At 41.5% G+C, this 4,780-nt stretch overlaps 1 pseudogene across 1 annotated transcript in view; it reads right to left on the bottom strand.

Annotated features, from left to right (window-relative positions):
* The window catches only part of LOC309835894 (centrosomal protein of 78 kDa-like), a 23,247-nt pseudogene extending 19,572 nt beyond the window's left edge, over window positions 1–3,675 (bottom strand). The window contains exons 1-2 of the transcript in view: window positions 3,564–3,675; window positions 770–994 (exon numbers count right to left, since the gene is read on the bottom strand). The product of the transcript in view is annotated as a centrosomal protein of 78 kDa-like (transcript). The remainder of the gene's footprint in view (window positions 1–769; window positions 995–3,563) is intronic.
* Window positions 3,676–4,780: the final 1,105 nt, after the last annotated feature.

The following is a 4,780-nucleotide window of genomic DNA, read 5'->3' as shown; positions in this document are numbered from 1 at the left end:
CTCACTTCTTCCAGAGCACTGACTACTGTGCTTGTGTTTACTTGCCGCCCAGTAGAAGGGGAGAGTACTTAGGGGAGAATCATCCTCTCCAGCATCCCTTCGTTCTGACAACTCATTTAAGTGTCAGGATACTTTACACACATAACCTGCTTAATTAATTCTAAGAACCCACAGAAAGAGTGTTTTTTAATGTCATTTTACACGTGTGGGGATTGTAGTGCAAAAGAAACCTGCCCGGGCCACAGAGAGCATAAACTCTGGAATTCAAACCCTAAGCTGCCTTCACACCGGTGCTGTTTCCACTATAGGATAGGACTATCGAAAAAAAATTTTTTTTTTCCTGAGCCCTGTTTTAATGAAAAGGAAATGAAGCTGGGATATATCAATTTCCTAATCGCTTTGGCGTGTAGCAGGCAAAGTCATTCAACAGACCAGGTACCATCTGTGGAACAATGAACGATGCTCCAAACTGTGCTAAGTGTTCTACATTGTAGAGTGTACAAGCATTAACAGAGTGTAACCTTTTAACAGTCATACAGAGTGAGTCCAGTTAAGCCCATGCTACAGATGAGAACACTGAGACCTAGAAGCCTTAAGGCACTCGGCCGGGGTCACCGAGCCGGCAGGAGTCCTAGGCCGCACGCCCCGTCTAGTGCACGCACACCCGGGCACTAGGCACCGGTTCTAGTGCCCACCCTCCACCTTGTACCATCTAAAACTCCGCTTCGCAGCGCCCACATGAGGGCCCCTGGAAGCGTAAAGTACAAACCCGTCTCGCCAAGCCATGGCTGGAAGAAGCTCTGGATACAGATCGGGGGCAGAGAGTGCTCAGGGGCGGCACCCAGTCCACCCCGCGCAGGCGGTGGGCGTTGAAGTCCAGCAGGCCCTCCCGCAGGGAGTCGCCCACGGCGGGCAGAGGCACCGAATCCTGCAATGCGCACAGGTCCTCACAGAGCCAGAAGAAAGTCGGCCGCGCTGTCGTGGTGCAGCTTCACTCAGTGATGATGGGCCGAGCGCGGCCTCGGGGACACTGGCTGCAGACACGATGCCCACACACGCCTGGAAGCCCTGGCTGGCCTCCCGGCCCCTCGGGCGGCCATCGCAGTCCAGGGAGTGGTAATAAGGATCAAAGTGGTAAAGGTCCTGCATTCTTCTTCTTGCATTATTTCAAAACCTGCATCGCTGGCGTCAGGCAGTCCGGTAACTGGGTCCGGCGGACCGGTAATTGGGTTCATTTGCCTCTGCGTTATCTGCCTGCCATCTGCTTCCTGAAATGCAAACAGCTACACAGGGTGATTTGCTACAAGACAGTGCAGGGAGCTTAAGCACAAGATGCAGGATGTAATTTACATTGACAGCTAGGGAGTGATAGGAACAGGATGTAATTTAGTTTTGTGAAACACACATCTAGTTACAGACACTACAGATTAGTAACAGTTTAAATAAAACTAGGATTGATTAACCCTTTCAGGCCAGTTTATGTGTCTTCTCTAGCCTGTTCACTGTCCCCTTTACTTTCCTTATTTTCAGGAGAGGAAAAACTTCATTTCTATTTTTGCTGCAACACTATTATGCTTAGTGAAATAAGTCAAACAGAGAAAGACAAATACGGTATGTTATCACTCGCATGTGGAATCTAAAAAATAAACAATAAATGTAACAGAAAGGAAATGAACGCACAGATGTAGACATCAAAGCAGTGATTACCAGTGGGTAGAGGGAAGGGGGGGGGGCAAGATAGGGGTAGGGGAGGGGATGAAGAGGCACAAACTACTATGCATAAAATAAATAAGCTATAAGGGTAGCCAATGTTTTATAATAACTTTAAATGGAGTATAATCTATAAAAATAGTGAATCACTGTGTTCTAATATATTGTTATTACAATATAATACTGTAAATCAACTATACTTCAATTTAAAAAATGATCACCACAGTATGTCTAGTTAACATCCATTACCATACATGGTAGAAATCTTTTTTTCTTGTGATGAGGACTTTTAAGATCTACTCTCTTAGCAAATTTTAAAAATGCAATACGGTATTATTAACTATAGTCACATCCCCAGGACTTATTTATTTTATCACCTGCAGTTTGTACATATTGACCACCTTTACCCATTTCACCCACCCTCCACCCCCTGCCTCTATGAGCTTTTTTTAAAATTCCATATAAAGTGAGATCATACAGGATTTTTCTTTCTCTGCCTGACATATTTTACCTAGCATAACACCCTCACGGTCCATTCATGCTGTCACAAATGGCAGGATTTGCTTCTTTCTCATGGCTGAATTATATATATATATATATATATATATATATATATATATATATATATATATATATATATATATATAATTTGGCATATATATATGCCAAATGTCCTTTATCCATCGATGAACACAGGGGTTTCCAAGTGTTGGCTACTGTAAATAATGCTGCAATGAATATGGGGGTACAGATTTCATTTTGAATTAAGAGTTTCTGTTTCCTTCATACAAATACCAAGTAGTGGAATTGCTGGATCGTATGATAGTTCTATTTTTAATTTTTTGAGGACCTCCATACTGTTTTCCATTCTGGCTGCAACAATTTACATTCCTACCAACAGTGTCCGAGGCTTCCCTTTTCTCCACACCCTTGCCAACACTTGTTAGTTCCTGTCTTTTTTTTTTTTTTACATCTTTATTGGAGTATAATTGCTTTACAATGGTGTGTTAGTTTCTGCTTTATAACAAAGTGAATCAGTTATACATATACATATGTTCCCATATCTCTTCCTTCTTGAGTCTCCCACCCTCCCACCCTCCCTATCCCACCCCTCTAGGTGGTCACAAAGCACGGAGCTGATCTCCCTGTGCTATGCGGCTGCACGAATTTGCGTGTCATCCTTGTGCAGGGGCCGTGCTAATCTTCTCTGTGTCGTTCCAATTTTAGTATATGTGCTGCCAAAGCGAGCACGTTCCCGTCTTTTTGATAGTAGCCATTCCAACAGGAATGAGGTGACACCTCTTTGTGGTTTGATTTCTCTGCTGATTAGTGATTTTAGGTGCCTTTTTAACTATCTGCTGGCCATCTCTGTATCTTCTTTGTAAAAATGTCTATTCAGATCCTCTGCCCATTTTTTAGTTGGATATTTTTTCTATTTTTTTTGTATGAGTTCTTCATATAATTTGAATACTAACCCCTTATAGGATATATGATTTGAAAAATTTTCTCCCATTCGGTAGGTTGCCTTTTCATTTTGTTGTTGGTTTCCTTTGTTGTGCTTTTTAGTTGGATGTAGCCCCACTTTATTTTTGCTTTTGTTGCCTTTACTTGGATCAACGTCTTTGCATAAGTTCTGGAAACAACTCTTTCATAGTTTCCATGGATTGTTTTTAGGGGAGAGGGTGAGTTGAGATGAACTACTAGTGAAAGGAGGGTCAATGGGTCGAACTATAGCTTCTGTTACTGTAGGTGGCCTCAAGGCCACAACTGATAGTCATTGTCTCCCTCCTGTGCTATCCATTCTCAATTCCCCTCATCCTTGGATAATATCTCTGCTAAAATGGATGGCTTACTTCGTGCGGTGAACCTCACGCTCGTCCCCGAGTGAGTGTTCTGAGCCCTGGTCATCATTTCTTTCTCAAACCATGGCTGCTGTACTTGACCATTTACTGTGTACTTGACCATTTACTGTCAAAATTGGGAAAGGCAGTACCAAGAAATACCCCACAGACTTGTTTTTAATCAATCATTTTCCAATTAAAAAATTTTTCCCCCAGACATTTTTATCACCCCAAAAGGAAACTCTGTACCCATTGAGAAGATACTACTTCGCTCTCTCTATCAGGCCCTGGAGACCACCAATCTGCTTTCTTTCTCTATGGATTTACTTATTCTGGATATTTCAGATAAATGGAATCATACAGTGTATGACCTTTGTGTCTGGCATCTTCAACTTAGCATGATGTTCGTGAGAGTCACCCACACTGTAATATGTATTAGTATTGCCTTCCTTAAAAAAATGTTTTTGGCTGTGTAACTGATATTTAATGGCTCCATTCCTTTTTATGACTGAATTACTATTCCACTGTATGTACATACCACAATTTGTTTATTCATTCATCCAATGATGGACATTTGGGTTATTTCCATGATTTTTCTATTGTGAATAGTGCTGCTATAAAGGTGTGTACGTAGATTTGAGTGTTTGTTTTCAATGATTTAGGAGTGGAATTGCTGAGTCATACGGTAATTCTATGTTTATCCCAAAAAACACACCCCAAGAAACTTCCTGAAAGTCTGTCCTTGTCTCAGAAGCAGCTTTTCAGGAAACATGACATGCAACAGTATGGACAGTGTCCCATGAGAGCTTATTTGTGATGCCTGGGGGTCTGGAGTTGGAAAGGGCTTCCCTTAGGAAGTGGCAGCTAAACTGAGGGCAAATTCAATGTTTTTTCCTTCCTTCCTTCCTTCCTTCCTTCCTTCCTTCCTTCCTTCCTTCCTTCCTTCCTTCTTCCTTCCTTCCTTTCTTCCCTCCGTTTTTCCTTCAGAGGGATGACATAGATGTTTTACACAGTATATCCTTTTAAAACTTTTGCATTTGAACCCTGAACTTATTCATAAGACAAATGAATGATTATTTTAAGCAGGGTATTAGGGCTCAAATTACTAATATCATAGAACCATTACAGTGACAACTTGGATTGGAAATTTATTAGGAAAAAATATGGAAGCTTTTTTTAATAACAATTTTGATAAAAAAGTTGACAAATCAGTGTATAGAGAGAATATT

Source organism: Grampus griseus (genome assembly GCF_964374135.1).
Source record: "Grampus griseus genome assembly, chromosome: 18".
In the NCBI taxonomy this organism is placed as follows: Eukaryota; Metazoa; Chordata; class Mammalia; order Artiodactyla; family Delphinidae; genus Grampus; species Grampus griseus.
The sequence above is the reverse complement of the archived record's forward strand: the minus strand, read 5'-3'. Positions and strand labels throughout refer to the sequence as shown.